General features: G+C 33.4%; 3 pseudogenes; 1 reads left to right on the top strand and 2 right to left on the bottom strand.

The window, feature by feature from the left end:
• Positions 1–7052: 7052 nt before the first annotated feature.
• On the bottom strand, positions 7053–8657 carry LOC146916340 (uncharacterized; annotated as a pseudogene).
• Positions 8658–8762: 105 nt separating this feature from the next.
• On the bottom strand, positions 8763–13670 carry LOC146916341 (uncharacterized; annotated as a pseudogene).
• Positions 13664–18832, top strand: LOC146916342 (uncharacterized; annotated as a pseudogene).
• The last annotated feature ends 4385 nt before the right edge of the window (positions 18833–23217 follow it).

The raw sequence follows: 23217 nt of genomic DNA on the forward strand, positions 1-23217 counted from the left end.
TGTGATATATACATTTTTGTAAGCGTTCACCCGTTCACAAAAATGGGGGAACGGATTGACTCCAGTGTGTTTTCTCTCCTGTTTTCTCCTGTGACAAATCTAAGCCCTTCATTTATTCTAATGGTAGATCAACGGATAGGATTAATAACACATAAATGAGGTGTGGTTTTGCCATTTTCCTGTTTTATCCATCAGTTCTTTCTGGCGAGCCATATCCAGTTTTCCCTTTTTTTTTTCCTCAAACAAACCCATCGCAGTCCTTCTTGTTCACAAGATCCATCCATATGATTTGAAACTCCATGATTATGATCTCCACACCGGCGCCGTTAGCAACCGTGATTCACGATGGGAGAACAATGATACGCAACGGGAGAGAAGGTGTGGTTGAAGTAGCGGTAACCTTGTCTAGTTCCAAATGAAACGTATGGAAAAGTGTGGCGGTGGAGCAGTGCGGCGACAGTGCAGTGCGGCAACACCTGTTGATGTAAATTGCTTGGAAACAATAACAATTTCTTGAAATTATATCAATTAGTTTCTTGAAAACCATGACAGTTGCTTGGATTATTCTTCCGGCCTGACCAAAGAGGGAGCTGTTATTCAATTGATTATACTTGGGTTATGATGTCAACAACCAGCAAGCGACGGCGACGTCAGTCAATAAAGATGGAACTCAGGAGAGAACATTTATGTGTTATTAATTCTATCCGTTGATCTACCATTAGAATAAATGAAGGGCTTAGATTTGTCACAGGAGAAAACAGGAGAGAAAACACACTGGAGTCAATCCGTTCCCCAAAAATGGGTACCCCAAGGGCACACCCTTGGAGGTCACCCCACCCTTATATAAACACTTACTAGTTGGGGTGACTCTCCAATGTGGGACATTTTTAAGTCACATACCCACACACTAGTTTCTCATAGTGTTTTCTTTCTTTCCAATTTTCTCACTAGACTATTACTAGTGTTCCAACAATCCCCCACTTGACTTCAAAATGGTTTCGAGAAATAACGTAAAACGTTTCCATAAGATTTGCTAATATACAAAGGTGTTGTTAACAACTTGAACCTTTGCATAGTGGAAGGTATTCTAATTTAACAAGAGTTGCTTACAGCATTGAACTCTATCTCAGACATAGAATCCACACACAAACCTTTTCATAGGTGTATTCTAAAAGCCCGTGCGTTTTAAGGCCCTGCACGTGTATCCCAGTTTTAACGAATGCTCTAGGAAATCTGCCTCGAAATTCCATAGGACTGGCCTAAGTTCCACATTCGTATAGGTGAGTCTATCAAGGGTACTCCTGTAGCTGTGTACCCCACTCAACATAGAGTATAGATCTCATTAAGAGTTACTATTACCTCATCCTTCTTTCGCTGCAGGATCATGCTTTCTATATTCTTTCTCTCATAGCATGTTCTACCACTTCATGACTTGTTTTTACCCATTGCAGGATCATGCTTTCTATATTCTTTCTCTCATAGCATGTTCTACCACTTCATGACTTGTTTTTACCCATTGAACCTATTTCTTGGGATCTCCAGTCATGTAGGTCGGGTTACCATCACTTGTGGGCTATAGGCATTAGTCCCATCCTACTGGATGTTTCTTGTACTTTCTCTCTATTAAGTCCTTTCGTCAAAGGATCAGCTAAGTTTTCATTCGTACGTACAAAATCAACTCTAACCGCTCCATTTAGAGATACACTCTCTAATCGTGCTATGTTTTCGCCTTATCTGTCGTCTCTTACCATTGTAATAACGATTCTTAATCTTTGCAATAGCCGCGGTACTATCGCAATGAATTAACATAGCCGGTAACGGTTTCTCCCATAAAGGGATTTCAGCTAGCAAGGATCTTAGCCAACTTGCTTCTTCACTAGTTTTCTCTAGTTTTCTCATCTCAGATTCATTCCATAGTGGACTGAGTCAATATCATTTATTTTAACAAACAACTCCTCTAGTGATGCTCAATGTGCAAACACTAGTCACTAAATATTCATCTGAAAGATGTTCAATTCTATATCTTGTACCATTTAAGTACAATATGTTACTCCTAGTGAAGTAATCTTAGAGTCATAGTCTTCTTAAGGCACCTCATGACTCTTTCTATAGTATGGAAATGCTTCTCATCCGTCTACTAGTAAACTTGCACAAGAGTTTCACGACATCAACAATGTCGGATCTAATACATTCAGTGGCATACCTAAGTGCTGCCAATGATGCTCGTATATTCTGTTTTTCTAATTCCATCTCAAGTGTTCTTACACTTGGATCATAATATGTGATTGCAAGTTTACATTTCTTTAAGATCTTCTCAACTTTGTGAGAATTATCAAAAAAGTTATCTTTTCTGATCTAGTAATCGATCTTGAAACCAAGAATTACTTCAATTTTTTTTTTGTTTAGGTCTTTCTTATCAATGTTGTTGATAAACAATGATTTCACATAATTCATAACATGAATCTTTCAATATGAGCAAGTCGTCTTCATAGAGATATATGATCGTGCAAATATCATTTGTCACTTTCATTCACTTTATACTCATTCGATAACATTAGAATGTCAAATTTTTCATGCCATTCCTCAGGAGTTTATTTTAGACCATTCAAATAATTATCTAACTTATAGACCTTGTTTTCTTGTCCATGAATTGCAAAAATTTTCAGGTTGTTCCATATAGACTTGTTCTTCTAGTTCATCATAAAAAGGCAACTTTCACATTCTTTTGGAGTACTGTCGAGTTATAAACGGCGGCTAAAGGGACTAGTACTCTTATGGATATGATTTTCGTGACTGGTGAATGAATGTCGAAGAAGTCTATATTTTTCTCTTTTTCTAAAACCTTTGACTCCAAGGAAAGCCTTGTATTCATCAACCGTACCATCAGGTTTTAGTTCCTTTTTTTTTTGTATTTTTTTTTTATAAAAAAAATCCAAATACAACCGATTTGTTTTGCAACTATGAGACAAGTCAACTAAGTTTCATGTTTTGTTAGACTCTAGAAAATCCATTTCATCGTTTATTGTTTCTTGCCATAATTCAGCATCCATTAAGGATATAGCTTTTTAAGGCTTAATGGATCTTCTTCCATTGTATAAACCAAGTTCATACTCTTTAGCAATTTTAGCTTTCTTACCTCCTTGAGGTTCTATAACATCTCGTATGATGTTTTCATAACTATTTCATAACTATTTCTGATAACATGAATGTGATCAGATTTAGTGCCCCCACTAGTTCTTAATTTTTTAAAAGGGAAATTTAATTTGCCCCCACTAATGTCGTGCTCCCATTAGAGCCCCCACTAGTGCCTCCACTATTCTTTAGTTAAAGGGGTAAATATTTACATAGAATTCGACATCTTTTAATTTCTATGATCACTTTCACATTTAGGTCATAAAACCTATACGTTTCGTTATTTATCGCATACCTGATGAATACATATTCATAGGCTCTACTAGTGAGTTCAACTCTCTTGGGGTCCAGGATCTAAATATAGTCCAGACAATCCCAAGTTCAAAAAATAAGACAAGTTGGATTGTCTTTTCTTCAAAAATTTCTTAATTAGAATTTTTGTTCTTAGACTTGGGAACTCTATAAATTTCAATTTTCGTTATAAAAAATGAACATTCAAGCTCATCAATTTTATTTTCCAAAAGTCACAGTCATCAATAAATATGATAAAAATATCATTTTATCATTTCTAATTTATGTGTCTTCAAATTAACACATATCATAATTTATTATGTTTAGAGATTCAATTCTCTAAATTCTGATTTATATGAACTTTTGGTTCATATATCTTGACTGCAATAAATAAAATTGTCTAATTATATAACGTTGGAATTAAATTCCAAGTTACTCAAAAATTAAACTTGTTCATGATCAATTTTGATATGTCAAATATTAAAATCACACAACTAATAACATAGAAGGAGAATTTAATTTTTTAACATACCATCAAAGTGCAATCTTTTTCACAAGAGTGCATGGTACACAAGTCTCTCTTTAAGTCTGAGTCAACTCAGTCTTATTCAATAGAAATCTGAAATTCAGATTCTTTCTTAAACATAAATAGAATTTCACAATTCCATTTATTTTCCTTATTTATAAGTTTGGATTATTTAAAGCGATCGATGCATATGTTTATCAATTCTTGTTAAAGATTTGAAAACCAGTACGTGATATCAATGTTTAAACAAAACACTTTTAGAATTCACCATAACAAAATAACGACCTTTGCATTATTTTATTTTCTGGTCCAAACAATTTTTTTATGTTTTGTAACAAACTAAACTTGTTTGGTTCTGTAACAAATAATTTGTTTTGTAACAAATTATTGTTTTCATCAAATAAATATTTAGTGTTGTTGATTGAGACAACAATCACTTCATCGTTTCATTCGAAAGATGTAAATCTATAGCTTGATTTATCCTTAATGTATTTAGGGACAACTTAACCTCAATATGTAACTTCTTCGGTAGACATAGCATATAAAAACGTCTTAAAATTGTTGTTTTTGGATTTCCAAACTGTTAAATTTGAATCTCCAAATTCTATCATCTACCGAAGTTGTTACTAGGTTGAGTCGCGACCAGGTCGCTCTCTTTAAGACGTTTCGTGGCACTACCCAAAGTTGTGCAAGGTAGACTATCAACCACGCCGCTTCCAGGATAAAACAAGCCCAGCTACAACTGTTCGATTAACTACTGCACTGTAGATAAATCGTTCGAGAATTACACCCTCAAAATATGGCTCAATCGTTTGATCGAAGCCACTCGATACGGTACGTAACCGCTCTATTCGAAACCGTTCAAATTAATATGGTATTATTACCATTCTATTATGGTGCTGAGACCACTCAAATATGGTGTTACCACCATTCTAACTTCTCCAAAACATGAATATGGCACTACGACCACTCAAATATGGTGATACCACCATTTCTCCTTAAAATTATTAAAATAATATATATACTGTTAAGATCATTCTTTAATATGATCTTAATAACACTCTATATTCCGAAGAATCATATATTATCGAAGGGAATATGAACCTAAGACCAAGGGACTATGGTCTTAAGAACACTCTTAATACCGAAGGGACAGAAAGGAGTAGAAGAAGAAGAACGATTTGTTAAAATCGAAAGGGAGAAGAGAGAAAACCGCACAGGAAGCATCAACTGTGAGATTTTGGTGTGAAGAATGAGTGGGGCGAGCTCTCCTTTTATAGGCATAGTTACTTGGGGATTAAGTTTGCTTAATCCTTAAGCAAACGCGTTTTACGCGTGACTTGGGGATTAAGTTTGCTTAATACTCAAGCAAACGCGTTTTCTTAATTGGAAATATCCGGAAGCTTCTGGATACGGGTCGGAATGTAACACATCAATTTGTTACGCGTAACGCTTTCGTATAATGAAAAATTAATTAATTAATTTAACATTTTCAAGTGACAAAAAAATATATATCAATTTTTCTAACCCACGACCCAAGCCCGGCCCGGCCGGTCGGACGGCGGCGTCCTCGGCGCGCGTGTGATATATACATTTTTGTAAGCGTTCACCCGTTCACAAAAATGGGTACCCCAAGGGCACACCCTTGGAGGTCACCTCACCCTTATATAAACACTTACTAGTTGGGGTGACTCTACAATGTGGGACATTTTTAAGTCACATACCCACACACTAGTTTCTCATAGTGTTTTCTTTCTTTCCAATTTTCTCACTAGACTAGTACTAGTGTTCCAACAAAAAATTACAGAAGATTCTGTTAGTTGCAAGGTAGATCATCTAGAAGATTGAGAAAAATGGTTAGTAACAACAAATGGCTCTGATATTAGTAAGAAAAATGTCGAGACATGATATGTTGATAATGTTCATGATGTTAAAAAAATTAAGATTTGATTATCTAATTATAAAACTTTCATTGTTAGGCAATGGTGCTTAATAAAACTGGTGTCTTAATAATTTAAGATTCCTAAAAAAGAAGTGTATGAGTTCTTATATACAAGTTATTTATTTATAAGTCAATACAATAAGTGTATAAGTGCTTATTGCATAAACATTTGTTGTATAAGTGCTTATATATAAGTTATTTATATATAAAAGATATAATAAAGTCAAACTATTTCAATAGATTTTTTTTCACAAGCTATCAAAGAAAGCTTATGAAAATAAGTTGAAATCTGCTTTTACAATTCTCATAGTTAACTATGGTTCAAGGCATTGTGAATATTATTGTTCCATGGTATAAAGCGCTTCACCACAGTTCATTTCATTAAGGTAAGAGGGATTAAAGCCAAGTAGATTGTAATATCAAACACTTTCAGTTCAGTTTAATTTAATTTTACCGAGTAGTTGTAACAGTTTCTTTCTATGGTATGAACCGAACCATGAACAATATTTAAATCTAAATCCTTCTTATTTAGTTGACCTGTTAAGAATCTAATAAAAAATGTGATAAAAGGACTTTTTCGTAGACTAAAAACAGTCTTTTAATAGGTGTTGTAGCTTTTTCAATTCCTACATAGAAGGATAAACAAGAAGGTAAAATAATGCAACCGTAAAAGTTAATTCCTCGATTTGAGTAAGACTTAATGGATGACAAAACTCTCTCTTAAGACCATCTACAATGGTTTTTTCTTTCAACACCCACTTTTTTAACTCCCAACTCCACATCATTTTCTCTATCTTATTCAACACTCATTGAACTTTTACCCTCTCCAATGATTTTTCATTCAACACTCTACCCCATCACTTTTTTTTTTTATTTTTTATAATTACATAAAATTACAATTATCGATTATTATTAAATTAAAATAATACAATTAACAATTTATTTTTTAGTTTTTTTGGAATAACAAAATTTTGTAAAATAATTTATTTTTATTTTCTTAACTTAAAATGCAATACAACAACAAACTAAGCACGCGGCACACAAATAACTTAAAATGCAATACAACAAACTAAGCACGCGACACACAAATAACTTAAAATGCAAGACAAAAAATTAAGCATACAACACACAAGTAATTTATTTAATACGATACAAATCATCTTCAATCACGAAACATTCCAAACTTTGTCCATATGTGCTTCACTAGATCTGCTTGCAATTCGTGATGAACATTTGGATCACGCAACTCGGATCTAGCACACACATGATTTGCATAAGCTGGTAACACCTCGGTCGAGTATGCTTGTGGTGTACTAGATCCACTTCCCCAGGTTGCTCAAAATCGGTCCAACGTTGAGCATATGTATCTCGTTCATCCTCAACAATCATATTATGTAATATGATGCATGACCTCATGATGATACCCAAATCGACTATGTCCCACAAGCGAGCTGGTTCACGGATGATTTTAAATCGAGCTTAAAGCACTCCAAAAGCACGTTCGATGTCCTTCCGACATCCCTCTTGATGTTTTGCAAATAACTTATCGGGTTCACTTTGAGGAAGTCTAATTGATTTGACGAAAGTTGGATAAGAAGGATAGATACCATCAGCTAGATAATATGACATATTATAGGGACGTTGATTCACAAAGTAATTCACCCTTGGAGCCTTTCCCTGTTCCACATCGTCAAACACTGGTGATCGGTCTAGAACGTTTATATCGTTCAACGTTCCCGGACATCCAAAAAAGGCATGTCAGATCCATAGATCATTGCTTCAAGAATAACTATGGTGGTTCCTTTATTCCCCTGGTAAATTGATCTTCCCATGCTTTAGGACAATTTCTCCACTCCCAGTGCATGCAGTCACTATTCCCGATCATCCATGGGAACCCCCGCATTTCACTAACATGTAGTATTCTTTGCAGGTCATCTTGGGTTGGTGCTCTCAAGTACCCTTGCTCATACAATCGTATGATTCCTTTGCAGAATCTAAGTAAGCACTCCAATGATGTACTACTTCCTATTTTGATGTATTCATCGACCGCATCTACTGCCACACCATATGCTAACATTCGCATTGCTGTGGTACATTTTGCTAAGGGTGATATACCTTCTTTATTGGCTGCATCAACTCATTGGGTGAAGTAGTTATCACTACTTGAAAGGTCTCCAACGATTCGAAGGAAAACGTGTTTTTGCATCCGGTACCGACGACGAAACATTGTATCGTCATATGTAGGCTCATTGGAAAAGTAGTCGTCAATTAGTCTTTGGTTTACCGTTGCATGATCTCTATTGAAATATTTTCTAGTACGAGATGCACTATCTTCCTCTATTTTTTTTCGACGCTGAATAAATCGGTTGACGATATAAGTGTCTTCAATATCACGTTTTTGTTTGTAGGCTTCGATATCAAAAGGATCCATTGATAGTTTTTTGGAAGTAGATTGAATAGTTTTTTGTGATATTGGAAGTAGATATAAATGAGATTTGTGAAATTGGAAGTATATATGAATGAGATTTGTGAAATTGGAAGTAGATATGAGTCCCAATATATAAGTACATTTGTGGCGGACACTGACGGATTCGAAATAAGTTATTGTATTGTATTAAAGCAAACAGTGGGGATAATTATTAAAGCAAATAGTATGTGAAATAATGGGCACACAGTGGGGATAATTATTAAAGCAAATAGTATGTGAAATAATGGGCACACAGTAGGGACTATTATTAAAGCAAATAGTATGTGAAATAATGGGCACACAGTGAGGATAATTATTAAAGCAAAATAGTATGTGAAATAAGTCACGGGGGACTAGACAACACTGGGGACTATCAATGGGGATAATAAAGAAATCACTGAGGACTAGACAACACTGACAATTATTAAAGCAAACACTGGGGACCAGACAACACTGCCAATTTTGACCGAATACAAACAAATATTTGATTGAAATTAATTTTCAAACATCTCACGCTCCAACTTTTCCAACAGCTCTTTCTTACGATCATCGAGATGCTCTTCGGAACTTAACTTTAGATACATTTTCATTTTCTTAGCTTCAGTCTTTTCTTTCATCAATTTGTTTTTCTGTTGTTTCACCAAGGTTAACTCTTTCAATTGTTCAATCTCTTGCTCCTTTAATTCTTTGAATTCAATCCACTGCTTTTCCACCTCCTCCAAGTAGGGGTGAGAATGAGCCGGGCTTTGGTTAAATAGGCTAGGCCTAGTTGAATGAGCCGGGCCTTGGCCTTTCACCTGTCAAAGGCTTTATTTTAAGCCTGGCTTGACCTTTTTAAAAGCCTGGCCTGGTCTATTAGCCTGTCTAAAAGCCTAGTTTGTGTAACAAATTTTAAATAGAGTCTGTTCATCAAATTTATTTTTTCCTTTCAATTTGTGCAACGTACTTAATATAGAGATAAACATTAATTAGATACAAATTAAACTAATAATTTGTGTGTACCGTGTGTTATCTTTTAACTTTTGGTGGTTGGTAATTGGTGTGAGTAACTCTTGCCTCGTTAGATGAAGTTTATCAGATATATGAGGGAAATACCAAGAGTTGTGTTGTATCCAAAATACAAATTAAAAAAAATGAAATAATAATAATAATTGTGGTATGAGAATTTGAAGGATAATAATTCTTTTTTGATATATATAAATATAAATAATAAATATGGAAAAATGTCATATACTCATATACGGGCCGACCTGATAAGCTTGATAGGCTTTTTTATAAGCCTAAGCCCGACCTAATTAAATTAATAGGCTTTTTAAAAAGCTCAAGCTTGACTCATTTATTGAATGAGCTAGGCCGAGCCGGGCTTTTATTAGGCCGAGCCATAGGACGGGCGGCTTGACCTATTCCCATCCCTGCCTCCAAGGCAGCGTCTATAACACCCTGTTTTCCCAACGTAAAAATTTCATAACAATTATCAGAGTTTTTCATCACAAAACGGAATGTCACATTTCTTAAAAATCATAAATGGAATAAATTAATATTTACCCTTCAAAATTCAATCAACAACAACCATTAATTCTCAATTCTTCACTTAAACCCTAATTATCGATCTCTCAAAAACTCTTCCTACAACTCATTAAATCTAATCGTTAGAATCATACACATAATAAGATTGAATGCTAGTATCACCCTTACCTTAGAATTATCGATGCAGCCTCTTCTCTTTTCTCTTTGTCTTCTCTTCTCTTCTCTTCTCTTCTCTTCTCTTCTCTTCTATTCTCTCTAAACCTTGTTTTATCCAAAAATTGATTGTACGTTCTATGTCTTTCTAAACCTAACTTCTCTTATTTATAACCCCTCATCTAATTTCTCTTACACCTCAAAATTACTCTTTTCCTCATAATCTTATTTATTTCTAAATTAAATATATATCTCTCCCACTTAATAATATTAATACACCAAATAACACATAATAGCATATTTCATCAAAATATATATGTATATAATATTTTAACACCAAATAACAAATACACCTCTTCACTGAATAACAAATATATTTCTACACCAGATAACATATATATTTCCACACAAAATAACAAATATATTTCTACACTAAATAATATATATATTTCTACACAAAATAACAAATATATTTCTACACCAAATAACATATATATTTCTACACAAAATAACAAATATATATCAACATCAAGTAACAAATATATTTCTACACAAAATAGCCCCACAACTTAATATTTATTTTATTTTCGAATCTTATTTTATTAAAACAATAAAATAAGTCACAACGTCTCATAAATTTCTCTAAAATCATATAAATCACATAAATCTTATAAATCACACTAATCATATAAATATATTCTAAAACTCATTAAAATAATTAAATAATCGAAACGGGCGTTACAACTCTCCCCCCTTAAAAGAATTTCGTCCTTGAAATTCAAAGCACAATAGGAAAATGAATTTAATTATTACTTAAATATCTTAAACAAAATAGTAACTTCAAACATTACACAAAAACCACATTAAGGTTAGTCAGTCAAACATGATCACATAATAAAACATAACCATTAAATAGAAAACACAACGACAACATTTTACCGTCACACGACACAACGACTCATCTACCTGGCCGGACGGACCGACCTGCTCTGATACCAATTGTAACACCCCATTTTCCCAACGTAAAAATTTCATAACAATTATCAGAGTTTTTCATCACAAAACGGAATGTCACATTTCTTAAAAATCATAAATGGAATAAATTAATATTTATCCTTCAAAATTCAATCAACAACAACCATTAATTCTCAATTCTTCACTTAAACCCTAATTCTCGATCTCTCAAAAACTCTTCCTACAACTCGTTAAATCTAATCGTTAGAATCATACACATAATAAGATTGAATGCTAGTCTCACCCTTACCTTAGAATTATCGATGCAGCCTCTTCTCTCTTCTCTTTGTCTTCTCTTCTCTTCTCTTCTCTTCTCTCTAAACCTTGTTTTCTCCAAAAACTGATCGTACGTTCTATGTCTTTCTAAACCTAACTTCTCTTATTTATAACCCCTCATCTAATTTCTCTTACACATCAAAATTACTCTTTTCCTCATAATCTTATTTATTTCTAAATTAAATATATATCTCTCCCACTTAATAATATTAATACACCAAATAACACATAATAGCATATTTCATCAAAATATATATGTATATAATATTTTAACACCAAATAACAAATACACCTCTTCACTGAATAACAAATATATTTCTACACCAGATAACATATATATTTCCACACAAAATAACAAATATATTTCTACACTAAATAACATATATATTTCTACACAAAATAACAAATATATTTCTACACCAAATAACATATATATTTCTACACAAAATAACAAATATATCTCTACATCAAATAACAAATATATTTCTATACAAAATAACCCCACAACTTAATATTTATTTTATTTTCGAATCTTATTTTATTAAACAATAAAATAAGTCACAACGTCACATAAATTTCTCTAAAATCATATAAATCACATAAATCTTATAAATCACACTAATCATATAATTATATTCTAAAACTCATTAAAATAATTAAATAATCGAAACTGGCGTTACAACGTCCTTGCTTTTCTTTTTACCTTTTTTCTAGCTGCCTCCCTAGTCCCTACCCATTGGACGAGCACTAGATCCTATAGAGTCCTCTTGAGATCTCTTAGATCCACTACTTCCTGAGCCAATATTTTCTCCTACTTGACTACCATAACGTGGTTGATCACGAAGAGCATGCCATTCTTCTATTAAAGTAAATTGAACATTCTTCCCACATGCATATAATTATTGCGCTTTTGTTAAAACATCAGTTTCCGACCAACCGCTTCCTTGCAAACACTTAGCACCTTCATAAGCACCAATCCATTTATTTATTACTTTGCTCATATAATTAAAACGCTTTTGGCATCCCACTAGATTGCGCGGAGAATCGAATGAGCAATACTCATTACATTACTCAGCAATTTTACCACAATATGTTTCACCTCTCTGGTTTCTCCCAACAACACTGCTTGTTCCATATTTAATCCACGCACTAATTAACACCAAATTTTGTTCAGTGTTCCATGCTGCTTGCTGGTTTTTCTTGCTCTTAGGATTTGAATCTTCTGGATTTGGAGTGACTTCATTAGGAACTAACATGCCACCAAGAGTTATTTGTGTTGAAAATTTAGGAAATTCAGATGCACCAACATTGGGAAAATTTTCATTCTCCATTGGCATACAACCATTAAACGGGGGTGTTTGAGATGGATATCTCATCATAGATTCATAATATGGATGAAAGTTTGAAACAGAGGATGACTAGTTGAACTTTGGTGTAAAACCAAAATTAGGTATGTTTTGAGGTATGTTTTGAGGACATTGGTTGGAAAATTGATTTGGATTTTGATAATTGTTGAGATTTTGGTAGTTAAATGGGTAATTAAAATAATTTTGGGTGTTGAAATGGTTATTATTGGGATCCATTTCACTAAAAACAAGATTAAAACTTCACTTAGTTTGCTAATAGAAAGATAATAATAAGATTAAGATAGTGAAAAACTTGGTTTTTTTCCTGTGTCCAAATCAAATGAACCAAGCTCTATTTATAGAGGAAAAAAATTATGAATTTTGGTAAAAAAAATAAAATTAATTTCGAGTGAAATAATTGAGTTTGAATTATTAAGATGGTAAAAATCCAGACAGCCAATCAGAATCAGCCACGTGTCACACACTATCGACAAAGCATCTTCTCTCTCCGCCTCCTGCAGCACCAGTCGCGCCTGTCGGCGCGTGTTGCACACTCGCCATTTTTTCCCAACAAAATCACGTCGCGTGTCCCTATGGCAGACGGTTTCAACATGTTGAATGTGTTCAACACTTCTCTCCTCCACATCATCTCTCAACACCCCATTGGAGCAAAACCACATGTTGAAAGTTGCATTCAACACTACCATTGGACATGGTCTAAGAGATTTAAATATCTAAAGCTCAATTTGAATTCTCTCCAATTGAGTTGAAAGATATCTATTATCATCTCATAAAAATACTTTTGGGTAGTGTCAAACTAGTTTATACCAACAATACTTGTCTCTTTTTCATAATAATTATCACATTCATAAAAATAATAGTTTATTTTAACGTAATTTTAATTTAATTTTCGAAATTATATCATAAAATTAATACTATATGTATTACTCCCAAATTATCATTTTCTATTTTATTTTTTATGGCCATAATTTCCTTACCTTGTTAAGACTAAGAACCATTACTCCACTGTTCTTTCTCTTTCAAGACAAATGGAATTCAAAGGAATTAAGCATGATATATTTACTTTGACCATCTTGATTAATTGCTACTGCTACTTAGGTCAAATAAATTTCTCTTTTTCTGTTTTCGCCAAGATTCTTAAGATGGGTTATCAGCCGGATACCATTAGCTTGAATACTCTTATCAAAGGTTTGTGTCTTAGTGGTAAGGTCAAAGAAGCTCTACACTTTCACGACCATGTACTTGCACTTGAATTTCACTTGGATCATGTTAGCTATGGGACCTTGATCAATGGTTTGTGTAAAATCGGGGAAACAAGAGCAGCCTTGCAAATGTTGAGAAAGATTGAAGAGAAATTGATCAACACTGATGTGGTAATGCACAACACAATCATCGATAGTTTGTGTAAAGATAAATTGGTAATTGATGCTTATGAGTTATATTCTCAAATGATTGCAAAGAAAATTTCTCCTGATGTTTTCACTTTCAATTCTCTAATCTATGGATATTGTTGTCACGACCCAAAATTCAATATCGTGACTAGCGCACGAACTAGAGCATCCTAGTCCGGCAAGCCTATTGACGACACTTGACAAACTATAATTTAAACAATTTTCAAATTTACTTTTACTTAAAATGACATCCACTGAATTTTCGACAGAGTATTCTCTGTATTTTGAATACTTTCCAAGATATAAATCCTATCTATATACTTGTATTATCAGCAGAATCTCAAAGTGACATAACTAGATGTTTGTACAACTCAAAACAAAACATTTCTAGACTACCAATAGCTGCAGATACATCGACCATTCAGTTTATACATAGAGGAGACCTACCAAAAGAATGACATTGATAGATCTTTAACTTTGCTACAAGCTTTCTACGCCCTTGACTTTGAATCTGAAAAAAAATGTAAGAAGAAGGGGTAAGTCACAAAGACTTAGTGAGAGACAACAACCACCACCACCACCTAGAAGGGAAACACACAAGGGCACGATTATTTACTTTCTCAAATCTAATGTCAATTTACAAAAATAGTAATTGTATAAAATTCTATTGATCCGCATTAGACGCATGATAATTTACACATGTATAAATATTTCCAATCAAATAAGAATAATTCAAAGAAAATCCCATATTTTAAAGAGGTGAAAAATAGGTTACAAGCCTTTATAAATACACCGATGAAAATCATAGTAAAAGCCTTTACAGAAAATATAGAAAACTCCATTAATGAAAATGATCAAAATAATCAACTTCAAATAAAATATAAAATCACATTCAATTTGATTTCACCAAAATAATCAACTTTAAAGAAAGTATATAAATCCAACTTTAGTGAAAATAATCAAATGGATGAATCGAGAACTAGCTCCATCTCGTTGATAGCCCTCTCCTCCTAATGGTGGCCTTTCCATAGGGGAGGCTCCATCTAACGGATAGCTCTTTTCTCTCGACTCAAAACAAAAATGTTTTTTAAAGTATAGTAAACTCAATTTAGTGAAAATAATCAAAATGGGTGAATCGAGAACTAGCTCCATCTCGTTGATAGCCCTCTCCTCCTAATGGTGGCCTTTTCCATAGAGGCGGCTCCATCTAACGGATAGCTCTTTTCTCTCGACTTAAAACAAAGTATAAAACATTTTCAATTAGGGAGTTAACCTCTCATTGATAGCCCTCTCCTCCTAATGGCGACCTTTCCATTGGGGCGGCTCCATCTAATGGATTAACTACCTAATTGAAATCACATGCTAGGTGCACCTAGGTCGTCGTCATTATAACCGTAATTTTCAAAACACCATTCTTAAAAGCACAATGCTAAAATCATATTTCACAATATAACGAAACTTATTTCAAAATACGCGTCATCAAAACTCAGTCGAAAATCTACTACTTATAATCATAAGTAAATCCAAATTCAAATCCAAATCAAAATCCAAATCGCGTACAAATTAATATCAAACCTTTCAAAAACGCATATTTCAAAACCACACTTCACAACATATCAAAACAACTACGAAAATACATACAATCAAATTCTCTGTTTCAATTTATCTACTTTATAAATCCCTAGTAAAATCCAAATCCAGATGTATCGCATATTAATATCGAAATTTCCAAGAACATATATCTCAACCGTATTTCTCCATATCTCAAACCTTTATTTTCAAGTCTTTTGCTCAATAAGTCATAGATAAATCCAAATAGAGACCATAATAATATCGATGACTTTAAACATAAGTATCAATGAGAAGAAAAATGTTCAAAGAGTGTGTTTCCCATTTTTTATAAACACATTAACATAGAAAATTATCAAAATATCAATAATATTAATAGTGAAAATTTGTGATAATGATCGTTATCAACTCACAACTATGACGAATCAACTCTGTTTGCTCTCTAACCACTCCTGAAGAAGTATGTGAAGCGTCCGGCGTCATATCTGAGCATCCATAATATTTTCTCATGAATTAGTAACTCATTTTACTACTACTTTAACTATAGTTAACCATAAAATCCCCGTATCATCTACTCTAATATCAAAAATTAATTTCTAACAATAATCATGCCCAAATATGTACTAATTGAGTTGTAAATTGATAAATATACCTCCAAGAAGTCTCAATGAGCAACTTTCACAACATGGGTATTCCTCTTCTTTCCCAAAGCACAAACTCTAACCCCAAAATTCCACCAAATAGCACTTGCAGAATTAGGAACAAGCTTAAATTTGATGTTTGAATAGAAAGAAAAAAGAAAGAAATGTTGCCGTGTGATGAACAGAGGAACCAAGGGAAAGGATGAAAGAAACAAGGGGAATGGTTTAGTAGCTTCTAGACCTCACTTTTATCTTTACTACTAAACATTAGTATTTATTTAAATATTATTATTATCAATTGTAGTTTAGTGTTATTTATTTTATTTTTTATTTTTTTTTCACGTGTTACAATATACATAATTATTATTGTTACTTATTTTATTCTATTTTTTTTTTCCAATTACTAAAACGGTGTGTTTCAATTGTGCTGTTGGTCAATTGAAAGAAGCATATGTTTTGTTCCATGAAATGGTATTGAAAAACATCAACCCAGATGCGTATACTTTTAATATATTGGTCGATACTCTTTGTAAGGAAGGAAATCTGAAAGGAGCTAAGAATCTGTTAGCCGTTATGATGAAAGAAAGTGTAATACCGAATGTTGTTACCTACAGTTCAATAATGGATGGATATTTCCTAGTTAATTAAGTTAATAAGGCCAAACAAGTGTTAAGCATTATTTCTCAAATAGGAGTGGCTCCTAGTGCTCATAGCTATAGTATCATGATTAATGGATTTTGTAAGATAAAAATGATCGACGAAGCCTTGAGTCTCTTTTGTGAAATGCGTTGCAGAGGAATTTCTCCTAATATGGTAACTTACAATTCTCTCATTGATGGTTTGTGCAAATCTGGGAGATTCTCTTGTGCTTGGGAGCTTGTTGGTGAGATGCATGATAATGGCCAATCACCCAATACAATCACTTACAATTCCTTAATAGATGCTTTATGCAAAAGCCATCAGGTTGACAAGGCTATTGCATTAGTTAATAAAATTAATGAATAGGGGATTCAACCAGATATGTGCACATATAATATACTTCTCGATGGACTATGCAAAGGGGGACGACTTCAGAATGCACGAGATGTTTTTCAAGATCTTTTGATTAAGGGTTATAGTCTAGATATTCGAACGTATACTATTATGATCAATGGACTTTGTAAAATGGGTTTATTTGACGAAGTGGAGGCCTTGTTGTCAAATATGGAGGACAATGGTATAATTCCTAATGCTGTTACTTATGAAACTATTATCCGGGCTCTCTTTCATAAAGACGAGAATGAAAAGGCGGAGAAACTTCTTCGGGAAATGATTGCTAGAGGTCTACTTGAAGAGTAACTGTAGGTAAGATACTTTCTAATTATAATTTTTTTTACTATGATGAAAACTATGTTATCATTATGATTTATTTATTTTTGTTGATAGTTGCATATACAAAATAATATGGACTACTCAATGTTCTCACTATCACTTAAATTTTAATCAAGAGTCATGTGTTGTTGTTATGTTCATTTCAATATTAGAATGGTGTTAATGGTTGATTCTTTTTTTTTTCTTGACGTAGTTATCCGTTATCTTTGCAATGTACTATCGACCATCTTCATTATGTTTAAGGATTTTTTTCATTTCAGTCATTTACTTTTAGGGATATGCTGACCCTTACTTAGAATCTCTTTGGTTCATTCTGTCATACCCATTTCATAGTACACCAAGGCATCATTGGCTGTAAATAGTGCAGTAGAAGTTGTTCGAGTTGATCGATCACCTCTTCCATGTGACCATCCACCATGGCAACCTTTTCTTCCATGGAGCTTCAATTTGATATAAGACATTTTTTTTCCGATCTGGAGGGACTGTGATGCTTCTGTTTTATCCTGTTTTTCAGTATTACAATCCATGCTTTATTGATGTGCTGAGATTTTTGTGTTGGATTGAGGTGTTGGAAGGGTGAAAAGGCAACAATATTTATTAGAGTTTAATGGACCTACTCCGATATTTTTACACTTGCATCAATTTAGATGCCACTATTTTTTTTGTCATGTCATCAATTTCAAAATATGCATATGTTATTGAGATCCAATGAACTGTTTGGCTCGGTGAAGGAGGAGGTGTTATATATATGGTATTTTCTGTAGAATTTTTGGGTGCTTTGTTGGTTTGGGCTTCGGTTTGGTGGTATAGGTTTATGTTTTTCTGGTCTGATGCGAGCTTATTGTTTTTTGGTGATAGATATTTAGGGTCCCTCTAGGTGGTTGCATGCGGCTTACTACTTTCATCAGGACAGTAGCTGATATCGCCTGCATAGGACAATTTCTTTTGCTTAATTTGTAGATTTTATGTTTTGGTGCTCTGGTCTAAGGTTGCCGGTTAGTCTTGCCCTTGCTTTTTCCCTGCTAGTCCCCATATTGTTTCTTGAACTTGTGCTTTGATTTTTTATGTTTCTGGTATATTTTCTTGTGGACTTTAGTGGATTGCACATGAAGGCGTAATCACTACTGGTGTTACCTTCATAATATAGTAGAATTATGAATCTTTAGCTTTGTGTGGGTGACTAGGACTGTAGTTGAGCTTTAGCTATTGGCCTGGTTTCCTTATTTAAGCTTCAAGTGGTTTGTGAATTGTGATGGTCTTGGCCTCCTGAGATTGATCTATGGATTGTCATAGTGAGGACTTGGATGAAACATGCATGGATCTTAATTATTGCTATAATTAACCAACTCAGAGATTCTCTAATGTTTAATAAATAAATTTATCTTCAAGGATGATAAATAAATTTAACGATGATAAATAAATAACAAGTAGAATGATATACAAAAACTTAAAGCTTAGAATTTGAGCTATGTTTTTGTCTTCGAAAAGAAATTTATGAGCAATGTAGAATTAACACTTCATATTGAATATGTATCCACTGTCCGAAAAAGTTAGGTATCTCACCTGTGCCGATGTCCGACACCGACACATGTAGTTACATTATGTTAGTGTTGTGTTACTATGTCAATGCTTCATAATTTACGAGGTCAGCTACATTGATTGAGTGATTCCAGTGCAAGAGTTTTCTGATGGCTTTAATATGTGAGTTGTGATATCATATGCTTGGCTGCGTGAATATGTGGAATCTAATTAGACAACAGGACCAAGATGCACAAACAAACGCAAAACTCATCTCATGAGGCATCAATACTAAACATGTTTGTACTTGCTTTTGTATATTGATTTCACACTTTATGTATGTGTATCTTTCTATTTTAAATGACCTCATCCATTTCTTTTTACATTTTGACAGATTTATATCAGTCCTAATTACTATATGCTAATATTTATTTACATTATTGATTTGGTAAAAATAAACTTGTCCAATTTCAGCAGATAGTTAGCATATCAGGGTTACTCACCCTAACTACAATTGATTTGGGTGAACCTGCTGATGTGTTTTCCGGCTTCTGGGTGGTCTAATGATGGTAATGGAGTTAAGAAGCAAGGAAGAGCTTGACAAAAAATCATACAGAATTCAATGCTTTTTTGAATTCAATACTTTGCAGCTAGAGGAATTAAAATGAATGATATAAAAAATGATTTGATTCTCTCATCTTCAAAGACTTTTTTGACATTTGCTATTAGAGGTTAACAGTAAGAGATGATATTGAATTCAACACTACATATGCAGACACTTCACAGGCTTAATAGGCAAACATTTCAAATAGCATATAGGTGAATGCACAATCGAAAAGTCCACGATATCCCACCCACGCCATTAGACATCAGGGATGTGGCACAATAGGACATTTGTAGTTTTTCATTTGTTGTAATAATTTTTAATTTGTAATATTTCATAATGAATCTTATTAGTATATTTTTTAATATTTAATCTTGAGCTTATATTTTAAATATTTAAATAATTATTGTCCCATGAGCTTAGCTCATTTGGTAAGGGATAATGCACAATATGTGCAGGGGTCGGAGTTCGAACCTTGGACACCCCACTTATTCATCTAGCCACTAGGCTACTTGACAAAAAAAAATTATTATTTAAAAAAGCCAAAAAAAGCAAACAAAACTAAAAAAGCCAAAAAAAGCAAACAAAACAAAGAAAAGAAGACATCACGGATACGCCATTTGAATCGACATTCTCATATGACATGTCATCACGAGTGCGCCATTTGTTGCCTTTGTCTCCAATTGTAAGTTTTACCCTCATATTTATTATTAAACTCACTTTTTTAAACATCCAATGTTAATAATAACAATCATGGAACAAAATGTGTATTAACCAAGAAAAATTATATATGATACAAATCTTACATTTTTTTTACAAAATCAAACTGATAATCATTCATTCAATTTGATAAAGTACATCAAATACAACTACATATTCAACATTGTTAAAAATGTACAACATGAATCTCTGAACTAACTCACAACACCGAACTTAATAGCATACAATGATAAAATGCATACAAATAATATGATTAAATCAAAGTGATCGAGATACCCATTTCCTCAGATATGCAACGTTGATGAACAAATCATTGATTGAATCTATAATTCACTGAAGCCAATAGAAATCAAACGAACATCGTAAAACAACAAGAAATCGAACAATGACACACAAGACGACGAACAACACAACGTTGTACTTAAACGACGAAATCATGAGGAAAAAAATATACATCTATGTGAAAATAAGTTATTTAAATTAAAATAGAGAGAAAAAGATGAAGAAGACAAGTGGTGATTTTGGGTCAAAATCTGACTCACAACCACCCCTCAAGAAAGAAAATAGAAGAGAGAATATAGAGAGAGAGAGAGAGAGAGGGAGAGAGAGAGAGAGAGAGAGAGAGAGAGAGAGAACTAAGATCTACTTTTTTTTTAAAAAAAAGGGCCGACTTTGTTAGAAGTTAAAGTTTTCTTTGATGAAATGATGCAAATCTTACATAAATAATCATTATATAGGAGATCAATTATGTTTTTTTTTAATAATAATAAATACCCCCACCCAATAAAATAAATAATAATAATAATAATAATAATAATAATAATAATAATAATAATAATAATAATAATAATAATAATAATAATAATAATAATAATAACAATAATATTAAAATCAAGTGTATCTTAAAAAAAAAAAAATCAAGTGTATCGTCTTTTGTTAGCAAACATAATTTTTACTCTCAATTTTTTTTGAAGGGTTTTACTCTCAAATTTATTATTCAAATCACCGGTTTAAATAATTTTATCTTAAATTCACTTTAATTAAGATCAAATCTCACCACCGTTTATTAAAATAACTTTAATTAAATGTTAACTTAGATTCCTTTTAATTCTAATACTTCGTAGATGAGTGATGTGTCTCTAAACCATAGTTTTAAAACTCGGACCAGATCAGTCGGTCGGATTGGCCGGTCGGACTGGTCCAACCGAAAACCGGTACCATGACTGGTTCGAGCATAAAGTTGGATCGGGTTTGCAGTTAAACTCTAACAAACCGGTCGGTTTCCAGTTGAACTGGTGACTCAGATTTTCTAGATCAGACCGTTTTTTCGCACAAAAAGACGTTAATGGTAAACTACAGTTCAATATTTTGTGGATATATCAGAGCTGGAGAGAGTTGCAGTTGCATCTTAGTGAGAAAATGGAAGAGAAAAGCAAATCTTAGAGAAGATGTATAAGAGGCTAAATAATTGGGACAAAGAAAGACAAATGAACATGATTACTGTTGTTAGTGTTGCCACTATTAGGGTTTGTTATTGGTGCTTAGTAGTTTAGGCTTTGTTTGGGACTTTGGAGGGGAGGGGAAGGAAAGACTCTGGGGGGGATAAATTATTGCTTATGATTAATATATTTTTAATTTTAAGAATATTATGACAACATATAAATTTAATTTGAAGAATTCATATAAACCCTCTTAAACCCCCCAAAACCCTCCTCCAATACAAGTTTTTAGTTCCCCTAAATGAGGAGGGTTTTATATTTTGAAGAAACATAAGCCTCTCAAAACCCCTCATTCCAATGTCCTCTATTTTATCACTTACTTCTTCCTATTTTTTCAAGTCTTCCCTTCCCTTCCCTTCCAAACTCGCAAACAAAGCTTAGTAGTGGACTGGTGGTATAATGGGCCTCTCAAAATAAGCCCAAATTTTAGAAAACTGCTCTTGTCCCAACAAAAAACACTCATGTCCAACTGAATGGATGAAAGTACCCTCGCGTGACTTAAGTCACGCTAGTACTTTCATCGTGAGTTAACTCACGCATGTTATAAGCTAGCGTGACTTAACTCACGCTATTATGGTCGGTGGTCTGCAGCACAAAAAACATGTTTTTTGGACGGTGGTCCGTTGTTCAAGCTTGATTTTACATGTTTTTTGACTGCATTTAGTGTAGTTATAACCTATCTCAAAACCCCTCATTCCAATGTCCTCTATTTTATCACTTACTTCTTCCTATTTTTTCAAGTCTTTCCTTCCCTTCCCTTCCAAACTCGCAAACAAAGCTTAGTAGTGGACTGGTGGTATAATGGGCCTCTCAAAATAAGCCCAAATTTTAGAAAACTGCTCTTGTCCCAACAAAAAACACTCATGTCCAACTGAATGGATGAAAGTACCCTCGCGTGACTTAAGTCACGCTAGTACTTTCATCGTGAGTTAACTCACGCATGTTATAAGCTAGCGTGACTTAACTCACGCTATTATGGTCGGTGGTCTGCAGCACATAAAACATGTTTTTCGGACGGTGGTCCGTTGTTCAAGCTTGATTTTACATGTTTTTTGACTGCATTTAGTGTAGTTATAACCTATGTAACCATATTCCCTATAAATACCCTTCAAACCTTCACCATTTCTGACACCATCATCTCAGACTCTCTCTCATCCTCTTCCTTCTACATTTCATCCAACACTTAGAGTGCAAATTATACATAAACCC

The sequence above is a fragment of the Medicago sativa genome, chromosome 6 (genome assembly GCF_051527215.1).
Source record: "Medicago sativa cultivar Bolivia chromosome 6, Bolivia_mono, whole genome shotgun sequence".
Lineage (NCBI taxonomy): Eukaryota > Viridiplantae > Streptophyta > Magnoliopsida > Fabales > Fabaceae > Medicago > Medicago sativa.